Consider the following 18,187-nt stretch of genomic DNA (forward strand, 5'->3'; position numbering starts at 1 on the left):
TCAGTAAGTTCGCAGATGACACGAAAATTGGTGGGGTGGATAACCTTAGATTACGGGAGGATATAGATGGGCTGGTCAGATGGGCTGATCAGTGGCAAATGGAATTTAATCTGGATAAGTGTGAGGTGATGCATTTGGGCAGGACAAACAAGGCACGGGAATACACGATGAATGGTAGAACCCTGGGAAGTACCGAGGATCAGAGGGACCTTGGTGTGCATGTTCACTGGTCTCTTAAGGTAGCGGGACAGGTAGATAAGGTGGTTAAGAAGGCATATGGGATACTTGCCTTTATTAGTCGAGGCATAGGATATAAGAGCAGGGAGGTTATGCTGGAACTGTATAAAATGCTGGTTAGGCCACAGCTGGAGTATTGTGTGCAGTTCTGGAATCCGCATTATAGGAAGGGCGTGATTGCACTGGAGAGAGTGCAGAGGAGATTTACCAGGATGTTGCTTGGCCTAGAGAGTTTTAGTTATGAGGAGAGATTGGATAGACTGGGATTATTTTCCCTGGAGCAGAGGAGATTGCCAAGGGACATGATTGAGGTGTATAAAACTATGAGGGGCATAGATAGGGTAGACAGGAAGGAACTTTTCCCCTTCGTGGAGGGATCAATAACCAGGGGGCATAGATTTAAGGTAAGGGGCAGGAGGTTTAGAGGGGATGTGTGGAAGAAGTTTTTCACCCAGGGGTGGTGGTAATCTGGAACTCACTGCCTGAAAGGGTGGTAGAGGCAGAAACCCTCATAACACTGAAGAAGTATTTGGATGTGCACTTGTGATGCCATGGCATACAAGGCTATGGGCCTAGTGCTGGAAAATGCGATTAGAATAGTTAGGTACTTGTTTGACCGGCGCAGACTCAATGGGCCGAAGGGCCTTTTTCTGTGCTGTAGACCTCTGACTCTATGACTGGAATATTACACAGACACTCAGATAACAATTTGTGTGTCTTTTTTACTGGTCAGCCATGTTGGGGTGCAGTGGGGATGCTGGGCAATACAGCTCAGAAACGGGCCATTCAGCCCAACTACTCTGTGCTGGTGTTTACACTCCACCCTAGTCTCCTCCAATTTTATCTACCCCATTCTTTCCTGACAACACATATTTTTATTCCTTTTTCTTTCATGTACTTGTCTAGTTTCGTTCTGAAAGCATCCACATTATTTATCTCAACCAGCTCTGTGCCACCACTCAGTAAAGGAATTTCTCTTTATTTCCTTAGAGGGTTCATTAATAATTACCCTGTATTAGAAGTCCCTAGTTTTGGACACTCCTTCTCTCCATATTTACCCTGTTCAACCCACACAAAATCTTTTTTTCTTTCATCAGCAGCTCTTTACCTTTTCTGGAAGGGTCTGGTCTGTTTTTATTCCACCAATAACTACGAAAACAGTCACTGCAGCTTCTCCAGCCAGACATATTCCTAACACCTGGTTGAAAGGAGTCTGTCATCCCACTTCTGTTTTCTTCCTCAAAAATCAACTTTTTTTTGGGTTCTCCAATGGCAGCTAAGGAGGAATAGAGAGTTATAATGTAATTAAAGGAAACTTGAGATCTCTTGCTCATCCAATTCTGGCCTCTTGTGCAATGTCAACCTTTGGTAGCCATGCCTTCAGCTGGTAAACTTCTAGAATTTTCTCCCTGGCTTATCTTCATCAATACTTCTATCTCCTCCTTTAAGACACTCTTGAAAACTTACCTCTTTGACCAATCTTTTGGTCACCTTTCCTATTAAGTTCGTTAGATAATATTCCTGCAAAATGCCATTGGACATTTTACTACTTTAAAGGTGCTATGTAAGTACAGGTTGTTATAAACAGAGATGTGGTGGCATGTTGGGGTAGAGAAAGTCTGACATTAGGAGGAAGGGTGCATGACATCATGGGTTAGGAGGTTGAAGTCACTGAGGTTGGAAAAGGGAGTTGAGAGAATATGACTGGGAGAGGTATGGAATCATTGAGTAGAGATAGGGGAACTGATAAAATGGGATGGGATGGGAACAATATTTGGTTTGAAGTAGAGGAGGTTAACATGGGAGACGGGAGATATGATGTCATAAGATTGGGAGCAGGTTTGATATAATGAGAGTTGGTTCGGTTAGAAGCAACGGCGACAAGGAAAATCTTATTTCCGAAGCAAGCGATTAGATCTAGAATGCACTGCCTGGGAGTGTGGTGGAGGCAGATTCAATCATGGCTTTCAAAAAAGAATTGGATTATTATCTGATGAATAAAGATTTGCAGCGTTACAGGAAAAAGGTGGGGGAAGTAATACTAGGTGAGTTGCTTTCACAATGGAGCCAGTGCAGACACGACAGGTCAAATAGCCTCCTGTGCTGTAACCGTGCTATGGTTCTATGAGGTTATATATGATATTGTAGAAATTAGGTTGTGACACATTAGAAATGTAGTGAGATATCACAGGTTAGGGTTAGGTTTAAGTGCAGGCGACAGCAGGTTTTGACATTACATGGAAAGAGGAAGGTGTGATGGTATGGGAAAGGGAGCTACAACATTATGGAGGCTGGGGTAGGCATTCATGACATCATGAGTTTGGGAGAAGTAGATTCGACACTGCAGGGTAGGAAAGGATGCTGATCAGAAGGAAAGTGTAATGCCATGATAATCCAGTTGGAAGGTTTGATGCCAGGAAATATGAGAAGGGAGATGTTATTCAGAAAGATAAGCAAGAGTTAATGTAGAGTAATAACTTCAGTATACAGCGAAACACAGTACATCACAGGCAGAAACGTTCTCTGCCTACCAAAGCACAAAAGGAGGCAAAGAGACTTCACTTGAAATAACCACCTTCAGTTTATGATGCTTGAGATTGAGGGAGAAACCATGTATGATACTGTTAGACAATATGTCATTGATACCTAATTGATGTTGGTCTGGTGATCTTGAGAAAGAGGAGAGAAGAGGGCTGAGAAACTGAATGTTATATTGTGAAATAATTTTAACCCATGTCAATTAATTAAGGTATTGAGGACCACCCATTACTTGGCTCAGTGCCATATTTTGCTTTATCATGCTATTATAAAGCACTTTGGAATGTTTTATTGTTAAAGGGTTTCTTTGCAAAAATATACTTCATTCATAAAATATCGAAAAGAACATTACAAAACATTTCAAAATGGCCATCACAAAGTGCAATGATATTCAAATTTTCTGAATCACAAAAGGCTAATATGCAAGTACAGTAGTAATTAGGAAAGCTAATAGAATGTTATCATTTATTGCTAGGGGAATTGAATACAAAAGGGAGGTTATGCTTCAGTTGTACAGGGCACCAGTGGAGTACTGTGTACACTATAGGTCACCTTATTTAAGTAAGGATGTAAATGCATTAGAAGCAGTTCAGAGAAGGTTTGCGAGACTAATACCTGGAATGGGTGGGTTGTCTTATGAGGAAAGGTTGGACAGACTAGGCTGGAGTTTGGAAGAGTAAGAGGTGACTTGATTGAAACATATAAGATCCTGAGGGGTTTTGACAGGGTGGATGTGGAGAGGATGTTTCCTCTTGTGGAAGAATCCAGAACTAGGTGTCAATGTTTAAAAATAAGGGCTCGCCTATTTAAAACAGAGATGACGCGAAAATCTTTCACTCGGAGGGTTGTGAGTTTTGGGAACTCTTCCTGAAAAGGTGGTGGAAGCACAACCTTTGAATATTTTTAAGGAAGAGGTGGATAGATTCTTCATAAGCAAGGGGGTGATAGGTTATTGGGGTAGTTGGGATGCAGATTTCAGGTTACTATCAGATCAGCCATGATCTTATTAAATGGCAGAGCAGGCTCGAGGGGCTGAATGACCTACTCCTGCCCCTTGTTCGTATATATGTTTGTGTGTACATAGGTCATGTTGCACTCTGAGGTGCTTCAATACAATAAAAGGAACATTACAAACATTTCAAAATGGTCTTTGTAGGAAGTGCAATATTCAAATTTTCTACATAGAACATGTTGCACTCTGAGATGCTTCAATACAATTGTGATACATGTGATATTTGCTGTACATATTCAATGTGAGACATACAGCCTGAGGCGATCTATATGGTTTCCAGCCCCCTCAGTGCACTATGGCTGAAAGGTCTTAGAGAGAGACCTTTCCCCATTGTGGCTCTGCAGTGACTGTCCCAAGCTTTAGTGCGTCCCTCAGTGCATAGTCCTGGACCTTGGAATGTGCCAGTCTGCAACACTCGGGCGTGAATAACTCTTTGCACTAGATGACCTCATACTGCTAAACTCCAATGAATGCAGGCCAATTCGGCCCAATCTCTCCTCATACAACAAACCTGCCATCCCAGGAATCAGTCCGGTGAACCTTCGCTGCACTCCCTCTATTGCAAGTATATCCTTTCTTAGGTAGGGAAACCAAAACTGTGCACAATACTCCAGGTGTGGTCTCAACAATGCCCTGTACAGCTACAGTAAGACATCCTTGCTCCTGTACTCAAGTCCACTAGCAATGAAAGCCAACAAACCATTTGCCTTCTTAACTGCTTGCTGCACCTACATGCTTGCTTTCAGTGATTGGTGTGCAAGGACACCCAGGTCCCTTTGTACATCAACATTTCCCAATCTATCGCCATTTAAATAATACTCTGCCATTCTGTTTTTCCTAACAAAGTGGATAACTTCATACTTATTCACATTATACTGCATCTGCCATGTATTTGCCCACTTACTCAACTTGTCTAAATCGCCTTGAAGCCTCTTAACGTCTTTCTCATCACTCACATTCCCACTTAGTTTTGTGCCATCAACAAACTTGGAAATATTACATTTGGTTCCCTCATCCAAATCAGTGATGTATATTGTGAATAGCTGGGGCCCAAGCACTGATCCATGCAGTACCCAACTAGTCACCACCTGCCACTCCGAAAGAGACCAATTTATTCCTATTCTCTGTTTCCTGTCTGCTAACTAATTCTCAATCCATGCCAATATATTACCCCCAATCCCATGTGCTTTAATTTTACAAATCAACCTCTTATGTGGGATTTTATCAAAAGCTTTCTGAAAATCCAAATATACCACATGCACTTGTTCTCCCTTATCTATTCTGCTAGTTACATCCTCAAAGAACTCTGGTAGGTTTGTCAAACATGATTTCCCTTTCATAAATCCATGTTGACTTTGTCTAATCTCACTGATATTTTCTAAGTGTCCAGCTATCACATCCTTTATAATAGACCTTAGTATTTTCCCTAGTACTGAGGTTAGACTAACCGATCTGTAACTCGCTGTTTTCTCCCTCCCTCCTTTTTTAAATAGTGGGGTTACATTTTCCATCCTCCAATGAGCCAGGACTGTACCAGAATCTACAAAATTTTGGAAGATGACAACCAACGCATAGTTTACCATTGACCAGAAACTGAACTAGACTAGCCAAATAAATACTGTGGCTACAAAAGCAGTTCAGAGGCGAGGAATCCTGTGACGAGTAACTCACCTCCTGACTCCCCAAAGCCGGCCCGCCATCTACAAGGCACAAGTCAGGAGTGTGATGGAATACTCCCCACTTGCCTGGATGAGTGCAGCTCCCACAACACTCAAGAAGCTTGACACCATCCAGGACAAAGCAGCCCACTTGATTGGCACCACATCTACAAACATTCATTCCCTCCACCACTGATGCACAGTAGCAGCAGTGTGCACCATCTACAAGATGCACTGTAGGAATTCACCAAGGCTCCTTTGACAGCACCTTCCAAACACATGACCACTACCATCTAGAAGGACAAGGGTAGCAGATAGATGGGAACACCACCACCTGGAAGTTCCCCTCCAAGTCACGCACCATCCTGACTTGGAAATATATCAATGTTCCTTCATAGTCGCTGGATCAAAATCCTGGAACTTCCTTCCTAACAGCACTGTGGGTGTAGCTACACCATATGGAATGCAACGGTTCAAGAAGGCAGCTCACCATCATCTTCTCAAGGGCAACTAGGGATGGGCAATAAATGCTGGCCCAGCCAGCAAAGCCCAAGCTGAATGAATTTTAAAAATCCACTATTTCTATGGCCATCTCCTTTAGTACCCTGGGATGTAGGTTATTAGGCCCTGGGGATTTATCGGCTTTCAGTTCCATTAATTTCTCCAGCACTATTGTTTAGTAATACTAATTTCCTTCAATTCCTCTTTCTCACTAGACACTTGGCTCCCTAATATTTCTGGGAAGTTATATGTATCTTCCTCTGTGAAGACAGAACTAAAGTAGTTGTTTAATTGCTCTGCCATTTCCTTGTTTTCTACTATAAATTCTCCCGTTTCAGACTGCAAGGGACCTACATTTGTCTTCACTAATATTTTTCTTTTTACATACTTATAGAAGCTTTTACAGTCCGCTTTAATGTTCCTTGCAAGTTTACTCTCATTCTATTTTTCCACTCTTAATCAATCTCTTGCTCCTCCTTTGCTGAATTCCAAACTGCTCTCAATCCTCAGGCTTACTACTTTTTCTAGAAACTTTATTTGACTTCTCTTTGAATCTAAAACTATGCTTAATTTATTTTGTTAGCCATGGGCTGGACAACTTTTCCTGTTGTGTTTTTGCACTAGAAAGGAATGTATAACTGTTGCAATACATACATTTGTTCCTTAAATATTAGCCATGGTCAATCTGCCTTTTAATGAAATTCCCCAATCTATCCTAGCCAACTCATGTCTCAAACCTTCATAGTTTCCTTTGTTAAGATATACGACCCTAGTTTCAGATCAGACTACTTTACTTTTCATCCTAATGAAGAATTCTATCATGTTATGGTCATTATTCCCTAAAGGACCCCACACAACAAGTTTATTAATTAAACCCTGCTCATTAAACAATACCAAATCTAGGATAGCCGGTTCCCCAGTCAGTTCCTTGACATACTTGCGTAAAAAAACCATCTCATACACACTCCAGGAATTCATTCGCCACAGTATTATTACTAATTTGGTTTGCCCAGTCTATATGTAAATTAAAGTCACCCATGATTACTGTAGCACCTTTGTTACACGCATCTTTAATTTCCTGTTTAATGCCATCCCCTACCTTATCACTACTGTTTGGAGGCTTTTAGACAACTCCCACTAATGTTTTCTGCCCTTCGTTGCTTCTTAGCTCCACCCAGACTGATTCTACATCTAGCTTTTCTGAGCCAATATCCTCTCTCACTATCGCACTGTTTCACCCTTAACTAACAATGCCACACCAGCTCTTTTTCCTTTTTGCCTGTCTGTCCTAAATATCGAGTACCCTTGGATATTCAGTTCCCAGCCTTGGTCACCCTGCAGCCATGTCTCCGTAATCACCATGATATTGTACCCTTCAAATGTCGAATAGCATCTATCAAACTTGTCTGGGTATTTTAGCTGTAGATCTTTAACTGACTCCATGGGGTCATACTTGCCTTTGTCTTCCAGGTACTGGCGCTTTGTTTATTTCAAGAATTGTCATGATTCTAAGCTCCCTACATGCTGGTATGCCTGCTACTGCTGGGCTTTGAGTGTCTACTACATAGAAAATTTTTGATGGCCATGCTGAATTGCATTTAGTGTTATTTACTTTAGTATTATTGCTCCTACACAATGGATTGGCGAACCATTGTATGCTGTCATTTTGCTCTTGTAGACTGTAAAATCAATTTTCACTTGCTCAAATACATATCACTAAGTATTCTCAAGAATAGAATATTAGCGGTAGGTAGCCGTGTCTATCCTGAGATGTAACATTTGCACCACTCAAGTGTCAGGCAATGACTATCTCCAACAAGAGAGAATCTAACCATCGCCCCTTGATGTTCAATGGCACTACCATCATTGAATCCCCCACTATCAACATCCTGGGGGTTACCATTAACCAGAAACTGAACTGGACTAGCCATATAAATACTGTGGCTACAAGGTCAGAGGCTAGGAATCCTGCGACGAGTAACTCGTCTCCTGACTCCCCAAAGCCTTTCCATCATCTACAAGGCACAAATCTGGAGTGTGATGAAATACTCCCCACTTGCCTGGATGAGTGCAGCTTCAACAATACTCAAGAAGCTTGATACCATCCAGGTCAAAGCAGCCCACTTGATTGGCACCACATTTACAAACATTTACTCCCTCCACCACCGACACACAGTAGCAGGAATGTGTACCATCTACAAGACGCACTGCAGGAATTCACCAAGGCTCCTTAGACAGCACCTTCCAAACCCACGACCACTACCATCTAGTAGGTCAAGAGCAGCAGATAGATGGCAACACCACCATCTGGAAGTTACCCTCCAAGTCACTCACCATCCTGACTTGGAAATATATCACCATTCCTTCACCGTCGCTGGATCAAAATCCTGGAACTCCTTTCCCAACAGCACTGGGTGTACCTACTCCACATGGACCACGACAGTTCAAGAAGGCAGCTCACCACCACCTTCTCAAGAGCAACTGGGGATGGGCAAATAAATGCTGGCCCAGCCAGCGAAGTCCACATCCCGTTTGTGAATTAAAAAAAAGACAAAGAGTATGCTTGCCATTCTTTTTTGTACATATTATACCAATTGTGGTATAAGCTTCCAACTGAGTTATCTCATCCACGTTCTGTGGTACTGTTACAGTGTGGAAAAACTGTTCGCCTTCAGGTTTGAAAAGTTCTTCCTCGGTATCTTTTTATGTGATCTAGTTTGCTGTCCACTTCATGAGTACGCCTGTGCTTAGATTGATCTTTGGCGTACTCCTTGTTGTTGCCACTGTGCGGCATTTGCTTCCTGTTTGACCATGGCATGCTGTAGGCTTTGACTACTCCTTCCCGGCTAGACTGTCTTCTTTCAGACTGCACGCCTTGCAGTAGTCTCAAAATGCAGGACAATTCCTTGGTTAGTGTATAAGACCGCGTTTCCCACATGTCTTGCTTTGTCTTGGTACTTTGGTTACTTCGCCAATAGTTGTTGGTATTGCATATAGGTGTTGTAAGTTTTAAAGTTCGGGAGTCAGAGACCACCCAAAATAGGCAGTCAAAGACTCACAAATGATTTTAAGGTACTTTATTAAGAAGCAACATTATGGATATGATGCATAAATAGATAGGAAATGCATATGACTTGTGTTAGGTGAGAGCGGTTTACTGATCCCGAAGGACAAACAAACAGATGGTGCAGAATGTGCTGATCTCTATAGCTTATGGCAGCAGCCTTCTGTTCAGTAGCCAAAGTTTTAGGAAGCGCTTCCCCTGACCTTTCTCCATCTTTCCTGGTTTTTCTCCATCTGAAGCAGGCAGCTGCCTGATGAGGATTGCCACCTGCCCCTCTGAGCATTATTAACATACCTTATCTCTGGTGGTCTTATGTCAATTGTTTATTCAATTGTCCATTACCAAGGAACAGATAGATATATATTCAAGGTAATTCCTCCTATTTTTGTCGGAAGCCCGTGAAGTCATCTTGTGGCTTAACACTTGCTAGGGCGTCCTGTTTAACCTTCAGACAGTTGGTTTATGTATGGGTCATGAGGTCAACCCTCCTTATCAGGACTAGCAATGCCTTGCAAAGGAAATGGCCTTGGCAGAGATAACGGCCTTCACTGTCTTGTGTTTGTCAGCCCAGGAAGCTACTATGGGGTTTTTCTTTATAAGACAGAAAGAGAGAGATATCCCTATAATGTTCAATAAATTTATTAGGATTTTATAAAGCTATTGTACAATACAGCGATTTCCTACAGTGTTGCCGACCTGCACCTATGGCTTCATATTTCTTACCACCCTTGACTAGGGAATCAATAACATGCCCTTTTTACTTCTCCAACAGGTCTTTTTGGAACTCTTTGCTTGGGGTTGATGCAATAACAAGCTCTATAATTCTTTCTGACAATCCTACCATTGAAAAATCAATCACTGCCCTTATTGCAACATCGACTCACAAATTAGTTAATTGATTCTCCTGGTTGTTGCCTGAATGCCATTAGCACTAGTTGGTGGATCCTAAAATTCACCTTAACTCAGTGCTGGTCTTCCAATGTAGATAAAAACAAAAAGCTAAAAGCTACTGCGGATGCTGGAAATCCAAAACAAAACAAAAACAGAATTACCTGGAAAAACTCAGCAAGTCTGGCAGCATCGGCGGAGAAGAAATCAGTCAACGTTTCGAGCCCTCATGGCCCTTCGGCAGAACTGCAGCATAGTTTCAGCAAGGGAGAAATATAAATTGGTTTAAGGTGGGTGGTGGGGGGGGGGGGGGGGGGGGGGTGGGTGGTGGGGGGGCGGGGAAGAGACACATTGAGGGTGTGGTGTGAGCAGATAATCAAAGGATGTCACAGACAAAAGGGTCAAAGAGGTGTTGAAGGTGGTGGTCTTTGTCTGAGAAAAGTGCTAATTAAGAATGGAAAACAGGATATTCAAAGTACAGCTCTAGTGGGGGTGGGGTGGAAAGACTAAAGGTTTTAGTTTAACCAATCTGGCACCCTTCCCTTTTAGTTACTCACACCTTTGAGTCCATTACGATGGGTTTGTCTCGGGATTTGTTGGTTTCTTATTCTGCAAGAGATCACTCTATTTACATGCTAACTATTTACAATCCAATGTAGTCCAGATTTTCAAAGGGTCTTATTGATCTTCATCAGATAATCCTGGGGGCAGAATTTTCAGGTCAGCCGGTGGGCACGATCGGCGTGGCCAGGGAACGGACCGCTAACCATGATTGGACCCCGACCGTGATTTCACACTGGCTGGCCAATTAACGGCCAGTACTTCAAAAGTATTAAATAAAGATTTTAAAACCAGAACAAAAATATCCAAGCATCACAAACAGTCATCTGAACATATACATTATAAAAATTCTGTCCATAGACTTTATTCTTTTAAATTTAATAACGGAAATCTCATCCTGCCCTTGCATGAGGTTTCATGAAAAATGCAAAGGCCACCTGGCCGATTTGCCCGTCCACCAACCGTGAGGTTGGACTGACACCAAAAAATCAAAAATCAGGGACAATTACAACTTTAATGGGCTTAATTGCCCTCTTAATTGTCCGTGGACACGCTTCTGACTTTTGCGTATGTGCCCCCCGACCGAAATATCACATGAGCACAGGATGACGTCGGGACGCTTGCCTGACGTCATCACGCGCTATTCTATGCTCGAGCGGGTCAGGCACGTGCCCAAACACTGATCTGAAAATTCTGCCCATTACATATTAATGATGTAGAGTCCTTTGTTGCCAATTGTCCTTTTGATTTTTATCACCTGTTTGTCAGGTTCCATGACTACCTGATCCAAAAAGCATAACTAATTCCATTCTTTGGCAAAAAAGTTTGAATACAAGGTGGATGTCTGGGACCTTTCAATTCATCACAGCGTACTGTGTAGCCATGGTGTTAGTATTCCTTGCATCTCAAGGATTCCTCCCTTTTCTTTACATCTGTGTTTTCCTTGATGGAAGCAATACCAAAGATCTTCTGTGTCTGCAGCCTGAGTTTCTGCCAGGCCCAGGGCTATGTCACATGGGCTTTTTGTTGGCTCTACCCAAAAAGCACTTTTGGTCGGAAAACTCTGTTGGCTTCACCCGCAAAGCAATTTTGACGGGTGAACACACCACAATGTTCCAATGGCCTTGCAGCCACAATCTGAATCGAGCCTTATAGCCCGATTCTTGCAGACACTGATTTTTCTGACTGACAACCAATCTGGCACCCTTCCCTTTTAGTTACTCACACCTTTGAGTCCATTACGATGGGTTTGTCTCGGGATTTGTTGGTTTCTTATTCTGCAAGAGATCACTCTATTTACATGCTAACTATTTACAAAGATTAAATAAGACTAACATATATCAAGAGCTCCTCTCTCTGTGAGTGACATCACTGTGACATAGCTTCTTTTTCACATGCTCAGTATGCTCATATTACAGTTAACTCTTTACTCCACGTCGAGTACCAATCAAAAGCAAAATACTGTGGATGCTGGAATTTAAAAAAATGCTGGAAATATTCAGCAGATTAAGCAGCATCTGTGCAGAGAGAACAGAGCTAATGTGTGGAATTTAATGAGGGCGGCAGGGGTCCCAACGTCCGCCACCAAAACTAGAGGCACCCTCACCAGCCCAATTCCCGACAGCCCTGAGAGAATGAGATTTCTAATTGGCAGCTGGGGGTTTCTAATTGGGCTCCCAATTCCAAAGAGGACATTTAATTGCAGGACTTTGCCCTGTGAGGCAGAAATCCTGCCCCTGAGGGAACTGTCAACCAGTCAGACACTGGCAGCTCTCCATAATCAACAGTGCCATCAGCAGCAGTGGTTGCTGACAGTAATACACTTGGGCCTTCACCAGGGATCCCTGGAGAAAGACAAGTGAGGGTAGGATGGGGGTCACTGGGAGGGTGTCACCAGTGAGGGGGGAAGTAGGGGTCACGGGTAGGGAATGGGTCTCAGCATGCCCCACGCTCCCTTCCCCCAAATCTGCCACTTCCAGATGTTGGCTACTCAGTGCCTTTGAACAAAGGACCCTCCCCACCAACTAGGCCACAGGCAAAACACTTGGCGAGTCCCCTGCCCACCATTAGTTGAATATAAGTGGTGGCGAGATGAAGCACTTAATTGTCCCTCATTTACAATTTCTTCTTTGATCTGATGAAGTAAATGGGTTTAACAACATATCAGGGCTTATTCAATGCTTTTACAGTAATTTAGCTCTACCTTCCAAAACAAAAACATCTCTCTGGACCATCTCTGTTCTTGCAAGCATTGCAGAAATCATGTCTCCAGTTCTTTAGCTCACCTGCTGTTTTATAGCTCTACCTCTTCTATTCTGACTTTATGAAACAAACATGGATTACCTTTTAAATGACCATTTCTTGAGGTTTTCTGCAATCTCTAAAGCCCAGCATTTTAATTACCTTACCTTTCTAGCTGTTAACCTCTTAAGGCAACATGGCCCCAACCTTCTAAGTGTAATAGGCTCCAAACTTGATTTAATTGCATTTATAACATTTTCTACAGTGAAGACTTTAATTCCTAAAACTAAGATAGCACCCTCAGGTGAACATGTTGAAGAAATCAAGTACACAATTCTTCTCTGGTCAAGCGAAGGTGTTTTTATTTCAGAGTCCAGTGTCTATAGAGTATGTAGAGGCTACTCACTGCAGAATCACACAAAACATGCACTCAATCATCCTTTTTTTGATTACCCTTGATGGATCCTCCCATCGCTTCGATGGATGAGTGTTCAGTAAGGAGACCAGTTGTTCAGTTAGTGTCACCTCATACATGATGTTAAACCAAATCTTGATTTGCAGATCCGACTGCAAATATTACATATGAATTTATGGTTGGAGGGTGGGAGAGGGCACTAAATTTGTAGTGTGCTCGCTTGCCCTGTAGGGACCTGACTTTGTTCTCCTCAAATGTTAAGTCCTCTTGATGAGATAGATAGGTTCTTGATTGGTAAGCAGATCAAAGGTTACGGGGAGAAGGCGGGAGAATGGGGTTGAGAAACTTATCAGCCATGATTGAATGGCGGAGCAGACTCGATGGGCCGAATGGCCTAATTTCTGCTCCTATGTCTTATGGTCTTGTGATGACAGAGAATTCTGTACTTAGAGCTGTCCAGGGTTAATTTTTCTCCATGTAGTAGTGTCCAACTTATAAACTCCGAGGATGGCTTTTAGAATGTCTTTGTATCTGAGTTTGGAACATCCTATGGTGTGGGTTCCTGTGCTAAATTGGCTATAGAATAATGCCTTTGGTAAGTGGGAATCCTCCAAGTGAACCACATGGCTAATGCAACGAAGCTGAGCTCTGATGAGCATGCTCTTCATGCCATGTTTGCGGCACCTTGCCAGAACTTTGGTGTTAGAGATTTAGTCCTGCTATTTGATGCTGCAGATAGATCTTAAGCAGTGAAGGTGGAGTGCATCTTTTCAACACTGGTAGGTTGTCAATGCTTCACAGCCATTAGAGAAGTTCAAAGCCTGTGGACAAGCCTGCTGAATGCTGAGTTTGCTTTTGCCAGGCAATAGACAATTTCATCATCCAAAGTGGCATTGTTGCAAAGGATATCCCCAAATTAAATTATTACCCTTACTATGGGTCAAAAACTATCAAAATCCACTAAACAAACCTCTGACTTACAACCAAAACCTCATTATCGAATAATTAAGGTGCCATGTACCCAACGTCTCAAAATACTTAAGGTTCAATCTTATGACCCCTACCCCTTTGCATCTTATATCATCTGTTTTTGACTACTGGCTCTTTATGAAGTCAGCTGTGACTACACCAGAAAATATGCCTCCATACCAAAGAAGGAAACATAGCATTTGTAATCCGTGAGAGGTTCCCACTATCTCAACAGATAATGACCCTTCTTTATGTGTCCACCACATTCCAATTAAGGGGCCTGACCTTTCTATCTAGTACATTCAGTACTTCTCTGCTTTGCTTATGTGTAGGAATAATAGAAAAGCAAAACAGTATTTAAATGGACAGGGAGTACAGAAAGCTGTGGTAGAGGGATCTGGGTGTCCTCGTACATAAATCACAAAAAGTTAGCATGTACAGCAAGTAATTAGAAAGGCAAGTGGAATGTTGGCCTTTATTGCAAGAGGGATGGGGTATAAAAGTAGGGAAGTCTTGCTACAACTGTACTGGATGTTGGTGAGACTACACCTAGAGTACTATGTAAATTTTTGGTCCCTATTTAAGAAGGGATAGACTTGCACTGGAGGCAGCTTAGAGAAGGTTCACTTGTTTGCTTCATGGGATAAAGGGGTTGTCTTATGAGGGAAGGTTGAGCAGATTGGGCCTATACTCATTGGAGTTTAGAAGAATGACATGTGATCTTATTGAAACAAATAAGATTCTATTTCTTATATTCTTATATGTGTGTGTGACTAATATCTATCCTTCACTTGCTGCCTGGGTTCCAGTAACCCCTTCCTAGCCTAAATATAGATATTTAGATATTAGAATATTGCCTAATTACAGTACTTTATGCACCTAGCTTTTCCATCTTAGATTGACATTCCCTTTTGTTATTTCCTCCCCTTCACCATTTCCTTGCCTCTGAATTTGCACAAAAAAATGAAACATATCTAACCTCTTTTGGTTCTGATCAAAGGTCATTGATAGTCGTTTGGCAGTACGGAACTTGAGTATTGCTGAAAAAGGAGACATGTCTAAGCTTTTCGCCTTGCACTCATTAAGACTCTCGCAAGAATACCAATATAAGGGTAAGACAACAATTTATACTGGATATGAAGGGAGTGCTAATTGGTTGGCAAGTGGCGTTGCCACAGAGAATGCACCACTGATGGTGACTGACAGTTGACTAACAAGCATTGTTTGAAATTTAAACCAGTCAGCTTGACACTGATTGGTCAAGGCATTGCCCTGAGAAATGAATCAGAGAATGGCTGTCACTTATTTTGCTTAGCTGAACCAGGAATGTATGTTCATGTTCTTCCTGTCGACAAAGAACAGGAGCCTGTGTAATAATATTTGTAGCTTCCAGTACACACAAAAGCGCCACACTGTGAGCCTGACTGACAATCTTTAATTAGTTTGTCAGCGTAATTCTTTGCACATTGAGGATTATTCAGCAAACGTTGCCCAACTGTGGAATCACAATAAGGTTGAATACTATGTTTTGAGTTTTGCAAACATGTGCTGGTTAGGTATGGTCTGTACCCTGCCCATTGCAAACAGCAGCTGGGACATGCTGTTTAATATGGCCCGCCAGTCTTTGGGACACAGCCATCACTGAGATGTGTTTGAGGGAGGGGCAGGATTGGCAGCTCAACATTCCAGGGTATAGAATCTTCAGGCGAGACAGGGGAGTGGGTAAAAGAGGAGGAGGCATTGCATTATTAGTCAAGGAGTCAGTTACTGCAGTAAGGAGAAATGATATCTTGGAGGGGGCATCAAATGAAGCTTTGTGGGTAGAGCTTAGGAATAAAAAAGGGGCAGCCACATTGTTAGGTGTTTATTATAGACCCCCAGATAGTCAGCGGGAAACTGAGGAGCAAATATGTGCGCAATTTGCAGAGGTGTGTAAAAACAATAACAATATTAGGTGATTTCAACTTTCCCAACATTAATTGGGATAGACATAGTGTTAAGGGCTTGGATGGAATGGATTTCTTGAAATGTGTGCAGGAGAACGTTTTAGGTCAATATGTAGAGGATCCAACAAGGGACGGCACAGTGCTGGACCTAATTCTGGGGAATGAAGCTGGACATGTGGATGAGGTGGTGGTGGGGGAGCATTTTAGTGATAGCAACCACAACATGGTACAATTTGAGCTTGTTATGGACAAAGAAATAGACAAGTTGCAAAAAAATGTTTTGGACTGGGGGAGAGCAGATTTTAGTAAGATAAGGCAGGATCTGGCCAGGGTAGACTGGGAACAGCTACTTGTGGGGAAATCTACAGAGGAGCAGTGGGGGCATTCAAAAAGGAAATGGGAGGGTACAGGCTCAACATGTTCCCTCTACGGTGATAGGAAGGAGTAACAAGCCCAAAGAACCATGGATGACCAGAGATATTCAGGATACGATGAGAAAGAAAAGAGAGGCTTTTAGCAGGTACAAAAGAAGCAAATCAGCAGAGGCATTAGTGGAGTACAGAAAGTGCAGGGTGGAGCTTAAGAAGGCAATTCGGAGAGCAAAGAGGGGATAGGAGAAAGCTCTGGCTGGTAAAAGAAGGGAAAATCTCAAGATATTCTATAAGTATATCAATGGGAAGAGGATAACCAGGGAAAGAGTAGGGCCCATAAGGGATCAAGGGGGCAATCTATGGGTGGAGCCAGAGGACATCGGTAGAGTGTTGAATGAATACTTCACATCCGTCTTCACCCAAGAGAATGAGGATGACGGTATTGAACTCGGGGAGAGAGACTGCGAGGTTTTTAAGCGAATTGATATAGGGAGTGACAAGGTATTGGAGATGTTGGCAGTCTTCAAAGTGGACAAATCTCCAGGTCCAGATGATTTGTGTCCCAGACTGCTGAGGGAGGCAAGGGAGGAGATCGCATGGGCTCTGACCCAAATTTTTAATTCCTCTCTGGCCACAGGGGAGGTGCCAAAGGACTGGAGAACAGCTAATGTGGTTCCGCTATTTAAGAAGGGCTGTAGAGATAAGCCAGGGAACTACAGGCCAGTGAGTCTCACGTCAGTGGTAGGGAAACTATTAGAGAAAATTCTGAAGAAGAGAATCTATCTCCACTTGGAGAGGCAAGGTTTGATCAAGGATAGTCAGCATGGCTTTGTCAGAGGGAGGTCATGCCTAACAAATTTGATTGAATTCTTTGAGGAAGTGACCAGGTGTGTAGATGAGGGTAGTGCAGTTGATGTAGTTTATATGGATTTCAGCAAAGCCTTTGACAAGGTCCCACATGGGAGACTTATAAAGAAGGCAAATGCACATGGGATACAGGGTAATTTGATAAGGTGGATTCAAAATTGGCTTAGTTGTAGGAGACAGATGGTGGTGACAGAAGTATGCTTTAGTGACTGGAAGCCAGTGTCCAGTGGCGTACCACAGGGATCTGTGCTGGGTCCCCTATTATTTGTCATTTATATAAATGACATAGATGACTATGTGGGGGGTAGGATTAGTAAGTTTGCGGATAACACAAAGATTGGCCTGGTGGTTAACAGTGATGTTGAGTGTCTTGGGCTACAGGAAGATATAGATGGGATGGTCAAATGAGCGGATAAGTGGCAGATGGAATTTAACCCTGAAAGTGTGAGGTGATACACTTTGGAAGGAATAATTTGACAAGGAAGTATTCAATGAACGGCATGACACTAGGAAGTTCTGAGGAACAAAGGGACCTTGGCGTGTGTGTCCATAGAGCTCTGAAGGCAGAGGGGCATGTTAGTGGGGTGGTGAAAAAGGCATATTGGACACTTGACTTTATCAATCGAAGCATAGATTACAAAAGTAGGGAGGTCATGTTGGAGTTGTCTAGAACCTTGGTGAGGCCACAGCTGGAGTATTATGTGCAGTTCTGGTCACCACATTATAGGAAAGATGTGATTGCACTGGAGGGAGTGCAGAGGAGATTTACCAGGATGTTGCCTGGGATGAAACATTTAAGTTCTGAAGAGAGGTTGGATAGACTTGGGTTGTTTTCGTTGGAGCAGAGAAGACTGAAGGGTGACCTGATCGAGGTGTACAAGATTATGAGAGGCATGGACAGGGTGGATAGCGAGCAGCT

Source organism: Cetorhinus maximus, chromosome 1 (genome assembly GCF_964194155.1).
Source record: "Cetorhinus maximus chromosome 1, sCetMax3.hap1.1, whole genome shotgun sequence".
In the NCBI taxonomy this organism is placed as follows: Eukaryota; Metazoa; Chordata; class Chondrichthyes; order Lamniformes; family Cetorhinidae; genus Cetorhinus; species Cetorhinus maximus.